At 43.7% G+C, this 14507-nt stretch overlaps 1 long non-coding RNA gene across 1 annotated transcript; it reads right to left on the bottom strand.

The window, feature by feature from the left end:
• Positions 1-1715: 1715 nt before the first annotated feature.
• LOC117517801 lies at positions 1716-12234 on the bottom strand. Its single transcript, XR_004562837.1, has 2 exons — positions 12205-12234; positions 1716-1894 (listed from the first exon to the last, which is right to left on the bottom strand). It is a non-coding gene; the product is annotated as an uncharacterized LOC117517801 (long non-coding RNA).
• Positions 12235-14507: the final 2273 nt, after the last annotated feature.

Below are 14507 nucleotides of genomic sequence, written 5' to 3'. Positions count from 1 at the left end.
TGTATTCACTAATTTTCTTTCTGATGTCGTCTTCAGTGATTACAATTGCTGGCATTTGTTGTTTGTCTTTGTTTTTTCTGTTTTATTTTTTCAATCCACTCAGCCTCTTGGTGTTGTTTTGGGTCTTCAAAGAGTGGTCTCCAGAATTTTTCAATTTCTTCTCTCTCAGGTGGCTGTTGTACTTCTATTGTGTCATTTGCCAGCTTTCTGTACACTAGTCTGGGATTTTTTGCAAATAGTTTATCTGTTTTGCTTGTATTTTCTTGTCTTTGTTCCTAATTTGTGCTGCGAAAGCTTTTACTAAGGCTTGATGTTCAGCCAGCCTTCCACCTAGCAGTTTGTCTTCAACATTGTATTTTCTTTTAATGCGATTTACTTTTAAGAAGATTCTTTTTGTGTTTCTTGTTTCCCAAAAATGTGGCCATTTGGGAGATCTCTGCTCTTAGGTGGCTGATTTTTTTGTTGTAATTTATTTTTCCATCGTGGCATGGTATTCTTTTTCTTATTTGTGGTGCCGTTTCTCTCCAAATCTTGTGGGGCTAATTTACTTTGTATGTACCATGCCGCTCCATAATTTACAGAGTTTAACTCTGTCAATGTGGCTCCTTTTGGGACCAGTTTGGTCAGTCCTATGTTAACTTTTTGAAGGATATTTTTGAATTTTTTATTCTCCTTTAGTTTAGTCAGCTTTGGGCGCTCTTTCATGTCCATTTTTCTTGTTTCTTCAATCTTATTTGCCAATTCCTCTTCTAGTTCCTGCTGTTTTGGGTCTGTGTGCACCTGTATATTATTTTGTAGATGAGCTGGTGAACTGTTCATTTTTTCAGGGAGCAGTGAGTTGCTCGTTTTTTCGGGGGGCAGTGAGCTGCTCTTTTTTTGGGGGGGCAGTGAGTTGCTCGTTTTTTTGGGGGCAGTGAGTTGCTCATTTTTTTGGGGGGCAGTGAGTTGTTCGTTTTTTGGGGGGCAGTGAATGGTTAGTTTTTTCGGGAGGCAGTGAGTTGTTCGTTTTTTCAGGGGGCAGTGAGTTGTTCGTTTTTTCGGGGGGGCAGTGAATGGTTATTTTTTTGGGAGGCAGTGAATGGTTCGTTTTTTCGGGGGGCAGTGAATGGTTTGTTTTTTCGGGGGGCAGTGGATGGTTTGTTTTTTCGGGGATGTACTTTTTTTGAGGGCAATCATTTTTTGGTGGTGTAATGGGTTGCGTCAGAGGGCAGATGCCGTCTCTTATGAATTATCGTGTTCATTCAAATCTTTGACCACATTCAGAACAGTCAACTGGTTTCTTTCCTGTCTGAATTGTCCTCTGTTTCTTCAGTGTGCTCTTCTGTTTCTGTCTTTTACTCCAATCAGAGCAACTAAATGGTTTCACGCTTGCTTGCCTCTCCTTATATTACTCTGAACTGTTCATGCGTTCAGATGCTTTACAATAAATAAATTGTTACTGTTTGTTGTGACTGAAGTTCTCTGGTCTGTTTCCAGTCACAACTGTCATCAGTCTCAGTTCCAGAACTAACTGAACTCCTGCCACTGGTATCTAGTTGTAAATGACTGTTTGGACCTGAGTTGCTGGCTGGTTGTGGTCCTCCATCGTCCTCTCCATCAGCTTCTGCTGTCAGTGTTCTGTGTACAGATGAGCTGCTGGCTACAGGCTCAGCCTCTGTGCTCTCATCACTTCGACTTTGATGAAGCTGTGATGACTCTGGTTTTTCATCATTATCTTCACTCGTTACAGCGAAACCAAACTTGCTGAGATTTGCCTCCTCCAGCTGCTGAAACTGCTCTCCCTGCTGACTTATCCACAGCTTTGCTTCTTCTTTAATGTCCTCCTGGTCAACCCTCAGATTCCATTGCTGGTGTTGGAGAATTTCTTTTTTAATCACCACCAACGGTTGCATGTCTGTAAAGAAACAAATTAACAATAAATGTTGGAACAACACTTGTTAAAATAAAGTATCAGAGTGGTGAGTTTGACCTGATGACAGTAAATTATTGCACTGATGGAAGTGATAAAGTTTAAATGCACAACAGGACCCAGTTTCATTAGCAGTCTAATCTTTTAGTCTACTAAACTTACTTAGTCGACTGAGGTCAGTCACCCAACATTAGCTGTCTAATATCAGTTTCACAAAGATGGTTAAACTTGTGGATTAACCGTCTAACATTAGTCAGTGATTTTCATGGGCATAAGCAGCTTTCAAGTGCTGTTGCCATGAAAGGCCTCCAATGCAGAGAGTTTTGTTTACTTCCAGGTTGGTCGACTGCTAAAACCATCGCTGAGTCTGCAACACCAGGGGAGAGGCACTCCCAGAAAAAGGTCCCTACGTTCTCCAAAGCGGAGAAAGCTCTCCTTTTTCTGGTTCAAAGGAACAACATCAGCCAAAAGACGGGCTTAAGAGTAAATCAGTGTACCTCAATAGGGAGCTGGACAAATCACCCAACGTGCAGGATAAGTGCCAAAGTAACATCCCTCATGATTCAGCACACAGTCAACTTGGAGATGTGGATGGCATCGCCGATAACCTGCTGAAAGGTCCCACAGGCATAAAAACCTCAGCACAATCAAAACCCGAAGAAGGGCTAGCAGGGCGTTGTTCCTTCTCTTTTGGTCAATGAAGGCTGGAGCCATCATGTCCATAATGAAATGGATTGTCGGCGGACAAAAGCGGTATCACTGTTGAACTTCTGCGTACGTAAACATCTCCAATGGATTATTTCAGTCCCAGAACACCCACTCCCACAGCAAGGCTCTCCTTCCTTCATGCTCCGTCAAGTGGTGGTATATGATAGCTGCCATTTTTGACTAACATAAGATGAGCCTCCTCTGTAGCAGGCTACAAACTTTAGTTGGCTAATGTGAAACTTAACGTAATTTAACTTACTTTCTTTTTTGTCTTGGTGGACAATTAATGAGATTTATTTTCATCACTAGCAGAATATTGAAGACACAAAAGATCACTGTGGTGAATGGCGATCGTGAATAAAAGGACTCCTGTGACACAAATAAAATCATTCCAGAAATGACTTTCAACTTTTACAATAACTTGTTTTTTCTTTTTGTGGAGAAATCACCAACATCCTCCGATTCAGGCTGAGAAACATATCCTGAGCAAACAGAGTGATTTCTTTAAAAACGCTGCATTTATTCACAAGAAATTTCCAGGATAAGGAATTAAAGTATTTCCAGACGTCATCATCCAAAACAAGGGCGTCTCATATGGATAACAGTTTTTGCAACAGATCAGATTAAAATACTTCATTTCTGCTGTGTGCAGCTTTTTGAAGTTCTAACTTTTGCTGATACACTGATTAACGCTACGTCTTGATTGTTTGTGGAAGTGTTACAGCACCACACACAGGCCTGCCATAGGTGTGTCAGGGGTTACAGAATAAATCAGTACAGGAATTAATTTGACTGGATTGTGGAAACATTTTGATTTTTATGCTTAACAATACAGTAGACATTGTGATTTTAAAATGTTTTTTAATGCTTATTGAGGTCTCCTCCTTTCTCTGCCTCTGCTCAAGGCAGCATCTATCAGGGCACTTGCACTGGTGCAAATAACTTTATCCACGTTTTATCAACTATAAGCATCAGTAGAATGAACCAATAAAGGAATAAATAAGGAAAAAAAAAATTTCCAGTGTGTTGTCTTTGTCTTCCCTGCGTTTTATGACTCTCACAGACAGAGCGCGTTGCTGTGCTCTATTCGTTGTGGAAAGCTGACAAACGTCGCCAGCGGCACGCGCATGTGGGGAAAAAAAACAAAAAAACAAAAAATGTATCACACTGGTTTGTTGACTAATAGCCAACATTTATGTGTCAAGACAATATTGAATAACTGAGTGCACATTTTACAAATTGTGGCCACATTTAAGTAGATTGTGCCCTTGTTTTACTCAAATGATGCTTAAAATGTGCGCACAATATAATAAAACGTGCGCACAATATAACAAAATGAGTTCACATTCTCTCCACATGCAAAACATTTTGCGATGACACTTTCATTGCTCCGTAGTTCCTCGCTCTCTCACCACTCAAACTGTCATAATCGTGTTATAAACTAGTCACCAATAATCTTCACGCACAATTCGTTCCTGCGCACGTAAAAAAAAAAAAGAAATGTCTGCTGCTGCTGCTGCTGCTCTCCCCTCAAACTCTCCACAGAGAGGAAGAGTCTGACACATCAGAGGAGTTTTAAGGTTGATATAAGACTGACTTTTGGTTGTGCAAGTAGGGGTCGAAATACATTTTTTAACCTACTTGCACTGGTGCTAGTAACAAAAAAAAAAACTTACTTGCACCAAAAAAAGTTACTTGCACAACCAAAAGTCAGTCTTATATCAACCTTAAAACTCTTCTGATGTGTCAGACTCTTCCTCTCTGGGCCCATAAAGCCTCTTTCACACCGGGGCTGCTCCCAGTTGCATCATGTGTCATCATGACGACACTGCGTAGAAGCAACTCAGTGCCGAGACAAGCAGCTCGACGCCACAACAGCGCAAGGGACGCAAAGGACAAAGCGAATCGGAACATGTTTAATTTTTGTTTGCGTCCTGTGCTCAACGCAGAAATTAAGTGGTTTCAGCGCAAGTCAGAGCAAAGCAACGTTACTCGACGTGACTGGAAGCCACACCCTCACAAGACAACATTACCCGACACCAATGTATGATTCCTGTGCTCTGTGTTCCATTGTTCCTGAAGTATAAATCATGCAGGATTGTTTTTATACCGTGTACACAATGCAGTAAAACTACATGCTCATAAAAGAGCACAGAAAAAAAATGCTCTCACATCACAGTGTTAAATAAAGGACAAAAAAGGACATAAGTCCTGCTCACAGACTGATTGCCAGACACAGGACATGTCCACATCAAATATCAATCAATCAATTTTATTTATATAGCACCAAATCACAACAAACAGTTGCCCCAAGGCGCTTTATATTGTAAGGCAAGGCCATACAATAATTACGTAAAAACCCCAACGGTCAAAACGACCCCCTGTGAGCAAGCACTTGGCGACAGTGGGAAGGAAAAACTCCCTTTTAACAGGAAGAAACCTCCAGCAGAACCAGGCTCAGGGAGGGGCAGTCTTCTGCTGGGACTGGTCCAAGTTTTCTCACAGTATTACTAGAGGTCAGGGTAATGCCATCCAGAGTAAGGATCTGGTTAGACACCATGTTTCTAAGATTTGTGGGGCCAAGTACAATAACTTCAGTTTTATCTGAGTTTAAAAGCAGAAAATTAGAGGTCATCCATGTCTTTATGTCAGTAAGACAATCCTGCAGTTTAGCTAATTGGTGTGTGTCCTCTGGCTTCATGGATAGATAAAGCTGGGTATCATCTTCGTAACAATGAATATTTAAGCAATGGCGTCTAATAATACTGCCTAAGGGAAGCATGTATAAAGTGAATAAAATTGGTCCTAGCACAGAACCTTGTGGAACTCCATAATTAACCTTAGTCTATGAAGAATATAACTCCAGACATCTCCACATTTACTCACTGATGGTTTGTTCGTGCACGTGCATCTCGCGGTCGAAGGAGGAAAGATAAATTATAACAGAACTCAGAGCGCAGACCTGCAGCTCAGCACAAGAACAAATATAAACAGAAATCAAAGTGCAGTGTGGCTGCAGCCAAACTGTGCAATTTGATTTCTCTGTGCAGAGAATCTGCAGGCTGCGTTCTCACCTCCTCTCTGCCCCCCTGCGCGCACAGGTTTTAAATATGCATTATTCTTCATTTACGCATCATATTTTAATAGAAAATATGTGGAAATACTTCATCTTAGTCTCACGTGTTGTTCAAAATTGTGATTAAGGATTGGGTGGGCTCCAGAAGCTTTTCAGATCCAGTCTCTGCTCTTTGCTGCCCCCTTGTGGCCTGCTTTAATTTGTGAGAATGCCACATATTTCTGTGGGCACTGAGCTCTGGGTCTCTTGAACTCTGTCCTTCTGTGAAACACTGTTCCAGTTTCTGAAGGTTCCTTCCAGGACCTGTAGGTCGTGAACTGCTGATGCTGCTTCCTCAGACCTTTGAGCTTTATTAACTTTTTGTTAGTCAGATTATGAGCTAATGTGCTGGATTGGACTTCACAACTGTGCAGCCCAACAAGAGGCTGAAAATTAGTGTATCAGGAAAAATAAAGTTTTAAATATTGACCCCTATTCATTCAATTCAATTCATATTATTTGATTGTCTATTCAGGTCTGTATTTTGTAAGGTCCTCCATGTTTTTGATTTGTATACCGTTTGTTCCTTCTTTTACTCTAATCCACACCCTACAATTCCAGAACCATGTGGCAACAATGTGCTTCTGTTTTTTTAATAGTCTTGCTTCCCTAGCAATATCTGCATTTTTTTTTTGTTAGATGCTCATTTATGTAGACACTCGTTCCTTTCAAATTCTTTGCTTGTCTTAATAATTCATTTTTATATTTTCTGCTTGTAAATCGTATAACAATGTTAGACAGTTTATTTTTTCTATCTTTAGTTGGAACAGTATAGCAGTCTGATATCGTGTCTTGATGGATGTCAACACCTTTTTGACATAAAGAGTTTGTAACTTGCTGTTCCAATGATTGTCGTTCTTCAGGTGGTGCATTCTCCCCACTGGTTCCAGCAGAATCCACCACCCTTGCATATGTCCGATGCCTTGTTTCTAGTCCAGATATTATAACATCATTTTTTCTCGTGAATTGTTCAAGTTCATCTACACATTGTTCAAGTTTCTTAATGAGCTTGTCCTTCTCTTTAACCAGTTTTTGGAGTTCTTTAATCTCCACCGTCAGCTTGTCTAAATTAGACATGTCTTTTAATATCTGGTTTATTGACGTCTTTATCTCCTCTATATTTTCCTCAAGTTTCTCCGTTTTCTTGGGTGGTGCCATGTTAACTATCATGGCTTAGTATGGCCACTGTTAATTGCAAAAAACAATTCTCACCCGTAACCTCCACCACCACAGGGCCGGTTGCCGCGCACCAACCCTCCCCGTTAACCTCGTTCACAGCCGCCCCCAGCTTCGGTCGTAGCCGCTGCTAGCCACGGATGTACCGCCATCAGCCAGGAATGTAGCCGTAGGCGGCCTCAGATGTTACCGCCGCCAGCCTCGTTTGCCGCTGCGGCCAGCCCCGGATGTAGCCGCTGTTAGCCTCAGATGTAGCCGACGCCTCGGGCCTGGATGTATCGCCGCCACCGATGCCTCGGGCCTGGATGAACTGCCTCCACCGATGCCTCCGCCGCCAGCCCCGGATGTAGCCACTGCTAGCCGCGGACGTAGCCGCTGTTAGCCTTAGATGTAGCCGACGCCTCGGGCCTGGATGTATCACCGCCACCGATGCCTCGGGCCTGAATGAACCGCCTCCAGCGATGCCTCCGCCGCCAGCCCCGGATGTAGCCGCTGTTAGCCTCGGATGTAGCCGACGCCTCGGGCCTGGATGTATCACCCCCACCGTTGCCGCGGGCCTGGATGTATTGCCCCCACCATTGCTGTGGCCCTGGATGAACCGCCTCCACTGATGCCGCTGGCCTGGATAAACCACCTCCGCTTTTCAGCACGAGAAAAGTTGTTTTCAGCTCATCTTTGTTTCACCGTTTTAGACGATGCAAGGACGCTGCAAACACAGCCAGCTGCTTCCGCATCGATCTTTAAAATGATATTAACTTGGAGTATATTGACTCAATATTCAACTGATGTGGCCGCCTATTGAAAATTCAAGTGGCCCATTGTTTTTTTCAAAATAGTCAATCAATCAATCAATTTTTTTATATAGCGCCAAATCACAACAAACAGTTGCCCCAAGGCGCTTTATATTGTAAGGCAAGGCCATACAATAATTATGTAAAACCCCAACGGTCAAAACGACCCCCTGTGAGCAAGCACTTGGCTACAGTGGGAAGGAAAAACTCCCTTTTAACAGGAAGAAACCTCCAGCAGAACCAGGCTCAGGGAGGGCAGTCTTCTGCTGGGACTGGTTGGGGCTGAGGGAGAGAACCAGGAAAAAGACATGCTGTGGAGGGGAGCAGAGATCGATCACTAATGATTAAATGCAGAGTGGTGCATACAGAGCAAAAAGAGAAAGAAACAGTGCATCATGGGAACCCCCCAGCAGTCTACGTCTATAGCAGCATAACTAAGGGATGGTTCAGGGTCACCTGATGCAGCCCTAACTATAAGCTTTAGCAAAAAGGAAAGTTTTAAGCCTAATCTTAAAAGTAGAGAGGGTGTCTGTCTCCCTGATCTGAATTGGGAGCTGGTTCCACAGGAGAGGAGCCTGAAAGCTGAAGGCTCTGCCTCCTATTCTACTCTTACAAACCCTAGGAACTACAAGTAAGCCTGCAGTCTTAGATCGAAGCGCTCTATTGGGGTGATATGGTACTACGAGGTCCCTAAGATAAGATGGGACCTGATTATTCAAAACCTTATAAGTAAGAAGAAGAATTTTAAATTCTATTCTAGAATTAACAGGAAGCCAATGAAGAGAGGCCAATATGGGTGAGATATGCTCTCTCCTTCTAGTCCCCGTCAGTACTCTAGCTGCAGCATTTTGAATTAACTGAAGGCTTTTCAGGGAACTTTTAGGACAACCTGATAATGAATTACAATAGTCCAGCCTAGAGGAAATAAATGCATGAATTAGTTTTTCAGCATCACTCTGAGACAAGACCTTTCTGAATTTAGAGATATTGCGTAAATGCAAAAAAGCAGTCCTACATATTTGTTTAATATGCGCTTTGAATGACATATCCTGATCAAAAATGACTCCAAGATTTCTCACAGTATTACTAGAGGTCAGGGTAATGCCATCCAGAGTAAGGATCTGGTTAGATACCATGTTTCTAAGATTTGTGGGGCCAAGTACAATAACTTCAGTTTTATCTGAGTTTAAAAGCAGGAAATTAGAGGTCATCCATGTCTTTATGTCTGTAAGACAATCCTGCAGTTTAGCTAATTGGTGTGTGTCCTCTGGCTTCATGGATAGATAAAGCTGGGTATCATCTGCGTAACAATGAAAATTTAAGCAATACCGTCTAATAATACTGCCTAAGGGAAGCATGTATAAAGTGAATAAAATTGGTCCTAGCACAGAACCTTGTGGAACTCCATAATTAACTTTAGTCTGTGAAGAAGATTCCCCATTTACATGAACAAATTGTAATCTATTAGACAAATATGATTCAAACCACCGCAGCGCAGTGCCTTTAATACCTATGGCATGCTCTAATCTCTAATAAAATTTTATGGTCAACAGTATCAAAAGCAGCACTGAGGTCTAACAGAACAAGCACAGAGATGAGTCCACTGTCCGAGGCCATAAGAAGATCATTTGTAACCTTCACTAATGCTGTTTCTGTACTATGATGAATTCTAAAACCTGACTGAAACTCTTCAAATAGACCATTCCTCTGCAGATGATCAGTTAGCTGTTTTACAACTACCCTTTCAAGAATTTTTGAGAGAAAAGGAAGGTTGGAGATTGGCCTATAATTAGCTAAGATAGCTGGGTCAAGTGATGGCTTTTTAAGTAATGGTTTAATTACTGCCACCTTAAAAGCCTGTGGTACATAGCCAACTAACAAAGATAGATTGATCATATTTAAGATCGAAGCATTAAACAATGGTAGGGCTTCCTTGAGCAGCCTGGTAGGAATGGGGTCTAATAAACATGTTGATGGTTTGGATGAAGTAACTAATGAAAATAACTCAGACAGAACAATCGGAGAGAAAGAGTCTAACCAAATACCGGCATCACTGAAAGCAGCCAAAGATAACGATACGTCCTTGGGATGGTTATGAGTAATTTTTTCTCTAATAGTTAAAATTTTGTTAGCAAAGAAAGTCATGAAGTCATTACTAGTTAAAGTTAATGGAATACTCAGCTCAATAGAGCTCTGACTCTTTGTCAGCCTGGCTACAGTGCTGAAAAGAAACCTGGGGTTGTTCTTATTTTCTTCAATTAGTGATGAGTAGAAAGATGTCCTAGCTTTACGGAGGGCTTTTTTATAGAGCAACAGACTCTTTTTCCAGGCTAAGTGAAGATCTTCTAAATTAGTGAGACGCAATTTCCTCTCCAACTTACGGGTTATCTGCTTTAAGTTACGAGTTTGTGAGTTATACCACGGAGTCAGGCACTTCTGATTTAAAGCTCTCTTTTTTAGAGGGGCTACAGCATCCAAAGTTGTCTTCAATGAGGATGTAAAACTATTGACGAGATACTCTATCTCACTTACAGAGTTTAGGTAGCTACTCTGCACTGTGTTGGTATATGGCATTAGAGAACATAAAGAAAGAATCATATCCTTAAACCTAGTTACAGCGCTTTCTGAAAGACTTCTAGTGTAATGAAACTTATTCCCCACTGCTGGGTAGTCCATCAGAGTAAATGTAAATGTTATTAAGAAATGATCAGACAGAAGGGAGTTTTCAGGGAATACTGTTAAGTCTTCTATTTCCATACCATAAGTCAGAACAAGATCTAAGATATGATTAAAGTGGTGGGTGGACTCATTTACTTTTTGAGCAAAGCCAATAGAGTCTAATAATAGATTAAATGCAGTGTTGAGGCTGTCATTCTCAGCATCTGTGTGGATGTTAAAATCGCCCACTATAATTATCTTATCTGAGCTAAGCACTAAGTCAGACAAAAGGTCTGAAAATTCACAGAGAAACTCACAGTAATGACCAGGTGGACGATAGATAATAACAAATAAAACTGGTTTTTGGGACTTCCAATTTGGATAGACAAGACTAAGAGTCAAGCTTTCAAATGAATTAAAGCTCTGTCTGGGTTTTTGATTAATTAGTAAGCTGGAATGGAAGATTGCTGCTAATCCTCCGCCCCGGCCCGTGCTACGAGCATTCTGACAGTTAGTGTGACTCGGGGGTGTTGACTCATTTAAACTAACATATTCATCCTGCTGTAACCAGGTTTCTGTAAGGCAGAATAAATCAATATGTTGATCAATTATTATATCATTTACCAACAGGGACTTAGAAGAGAGAGACCTAATGTTTAATAGACCACATTTAACTGTTTTAGTCTGTGGTGCAGTTGAAGGTGCTATATTATTTTTTCTTTTTGAATTTTTATGCTTAAATAGATTTTTGCTGGTTATTGGTAGTCTGGGAGCAGGCACCGTCTCTACGGGGATGGGGTAATGAGGGGATGGCAGGGGGAGAGAAGCTGCAGAGAGGTGTGTAAGACTACAACTCTGCTTCCTGGTCCCAACCCTGGATAGTCACGGTTTGGAGGATTTAAGAAAATTGGCCAGATTTCTAGAAATGAGAGTTGCTCCATCCAAAGTGGGATGGATGCCGTCTCTCCTAACAAGACCAGGTTTTCCCCAGAAGCTTTGCCAATTATCTATGAAGCCCACCTCATTTTTTGGACACCACTCAGACAGCCAGCAATTCAAGGAGAACATGCGGCTAAACATGTCACTCCCGGTCTGATTGGGGAGGGGCCCAGAGAAAACTACAGAGTCCGACATTGTTTTTGCAAAGTTACACACCGATTTAATGTTAATTTTAGTGACCTCCGATTGGCGTAACCGGGTGTCATTACTGCCGACGTGAATTACAATCTTACTTAATTTACGCTTAGCCTTAGCCAGCAGTTTCAAATTTCCTTCAATGTCGCCTGCTCTGGCCCCCGGAAGACAATTGACTATGGTTGCTGGTGTCGCTAACTTCACATTTCGCAAAACAGAGTCGCCAATAACCAGAGTTTGATCCTCGGCGGGTGTGTCGTCGAGTGGGGAAAAACGGTTAGAGATGTGAATGGGTTGGCGGTGTACACGGGGCTTCTGTTTAGGGCTACGCATCCTCCTCACAGTCACCCAGTCGGCCTGCTTTCCCGGCTGCTCGGGATCTGCTAGGGGGTAACTAACGGCGGCTAAGCTACCTTGGTCTAATCTAAGGTCTACTTTTGCCAAATTTGTTGCTTGTATCACCATTTGAAGGATTCCTCTGTAAATATTCTGTTATCTGCTGCACTATGGGACTGGACTTCCATCACAGCCTCTTTCTCCATCTCTCTCATTTTCAAACCCACATTTACACTATTGGAGTCGACATGTCACCCCTGGTAGAAAAGCTGGATATGAATGCTACCAAGTTACAAAGGAAAAGGAAGAAAATATTTGACTGTTACAACAACATGTTATAAAGTATCAGTAACACAAACAAAGCTGAGTGAACAAACCTGTTCTGTAGAAGAGATTTGGAGGATTAAAAACATCATCCAACCCTTATCCTCTTTTGTTCTCTTCTTTTAAATGACACATTTCTTCTTCCTGGTCTGCGATCATTCCTTCATCAGCAGGTGTTAGCTGTAGTTTCAACATGTCCCCCAGCTGCTGGATGTCAGACATGTTTGTAGAAAAACTTTAAAACACACAAAAGACAGAGAGAGTCAACGACAAAGTGGACTAAAAACAGGCCAATTTAATCATCTGCTGCTGCCCAGGCTGACCAATAACAAGTGTGAAACAAGTTACAACACCGAAATTGTTGTGTGGGCCGCTGAAGAGGAGGTACTGCTGGCCCACCACCACCAGATGGCAGCCTGCTTGAAGTGCGGGCTTCAAGCACGAGAGGGCGTCATAGCAACCTGGAGTGACAGCTGTTACTCGTCATCAGCATCAGCTGTCACTCATCCACATCATCACCACCACCACCTTAAAGGCCGGACTGCAACTCCACCTCCCCGCCGAGAAATCAACTACCAATCAGGTAATTTTCTCTGCTGAACAAAGACCTTGTGTAATAGTCTGAACTTCTTTTGCAGCCGTTTTTCTGTGGTGATTCCCTTATCTGTGGGATTGGCGCTTGGTGTGATCAGCGACGGCTTCGCTTCACACTCCAACCAGATAAGTGGTTAGACAGGAGCTGCACGAGTGTGTGATTGGAGGTGGAGGTGCTCCCTCCTTACTGAATACAGACTGTGGGATTACTGAGTGTGCGACCTCACACTCATCAGGACTGTCTCTGTTCTCTGCCAGCAGTACCGGGTCTGACTGCTGAACACAGCGGCCACCTGGGGCGCAGGGCTTGGCGGCTCCGGTGTTCTTCAGCTCCGTTGGCAGTGGAAGCTGTGTGGATCCGGCTCTTCTCTCGCCAGGCGTCTTCTATCGTCGAGCCTGCCCACACATCACCTGGTGTATGATTGACAGTCACTATATTGTTATTGTCTGTATGTCGTTGTGTGGTTCACAACATTAAATTGTTACTTTTGGCTTATCCATTGTCCGTTCCTTTACGCCCCCTGTTGTGGGTCCGTGTCACGACACTTTAACAACAGGATTTCTCGGCCAGCGTCATGGATCCTGAGGGGCGTCAACCATCGCTTGAACAGCCAATGGAAGAGCGAGGTGCACAGGCACCAGCAGGAGGCGTGTTGGGTGAGCTGCAGCACATCTTAACCGCCTTTACCGCTCGGTTGGACTTAGTTACCGAGCAGAGCAGTGTTCTCAATCGTAGGATGGAGGCTCTCACCGCCCAGGTGGAAGCGTGTGCTCAGGGTGCTGCTGCAGCACCTCCTCCTGCTGACCGTGTGCCAGAAACAGACATTCCGCTGGTCGTTCAACGAACCCCCCCACCTTCCCCTGAAGCATACATAAGCCCTCCGGAGCCGTACGGAGGCTGTGTGGAGACGTGCGCGGACTTCTTGATGCAGTGCTCGCTCGTCTTTTCACAGCGTACGCAGCAGACGCTAGCTGGGTGGCTTATGTGATCAATTTGCTTTGAGGAGAGGCACGCGCCTGGGCTACGGCGCTTTGGGAGCAGAATTCACGGCTCCTAACGGTTTATACTGAGTTTGTGAGGGAGTTCGACCACCCTCATAGAGGCGAGACCGCTTCAAGTGTGCTGCTGTCGATACGGCAGGGGCGTCGGAGCGCAGCGAAGTATGCAGTCGACTTCCGCATCGTGGCAGCGCGAGCCGGCTGGAATGCTGTTGTGCTCCGCGCCGCCTTTGTAAACGGACTGTCTCTGGTCCTTAAGGAGCACCTGGTGGCGAAGGACGAGCCGCGGGATTTAGATGGGCTTATCGACCTGGTTTTACGGTTAGACAACCGATTAACAGAACACTGACGGGAGCGAGACGAGGGGCGTGGTCAGGCACAAGCCGTCCCTCTTCCTCCCGGGTCCGAAAGGGAGCCGTCTTCCCCATGCTCCACTGCCAGGGCTCTCAACGTGACAACAGCTCCCCCTGCTGACGTTGCTATGGAAACGAGCAGGGCCAAAAAACGATCAGATCAGAGACAAAGGAGGCTGATCCGTGGAGAGTGTTTTCTCTGCAGCTCTACCGAGCACACAGAGAGAATGCCCCAAACGGTCAAAACAGCAGCACTCGTCCTTAGAGACTGGGCTAAGGGTGGGTCACAACACCCACGTGGGGAAACCCCGACGATCTGCACGAATCCCAGTCACGATCCTGAGTGGAGATCTAACCCTTCACGCCCCAGCACTGGTGGACTGGTGTGTGTGTGTATATATATATATATA

This window comes from Thalassophryne amazonica, chromosome 9 (genome assembly GCF_902500255.1).
Source record: "Thalassophryne amazonica chromosome 9, fThaAma1.1, whole genome shotgun sequence".
Taxonomy (NCBI): Eukaryota; Metazoa; Chordata; class Actinopteri; order Batrachoidiformes; family Batrachoididae; genus Thalassophryne; species Thalassophryne amazonica.
The sequence above is the reverse complement of the archived record's forward strand: the minus strand, read 5'-3'. Positions and strand labels throughout refer to the sequence as shown.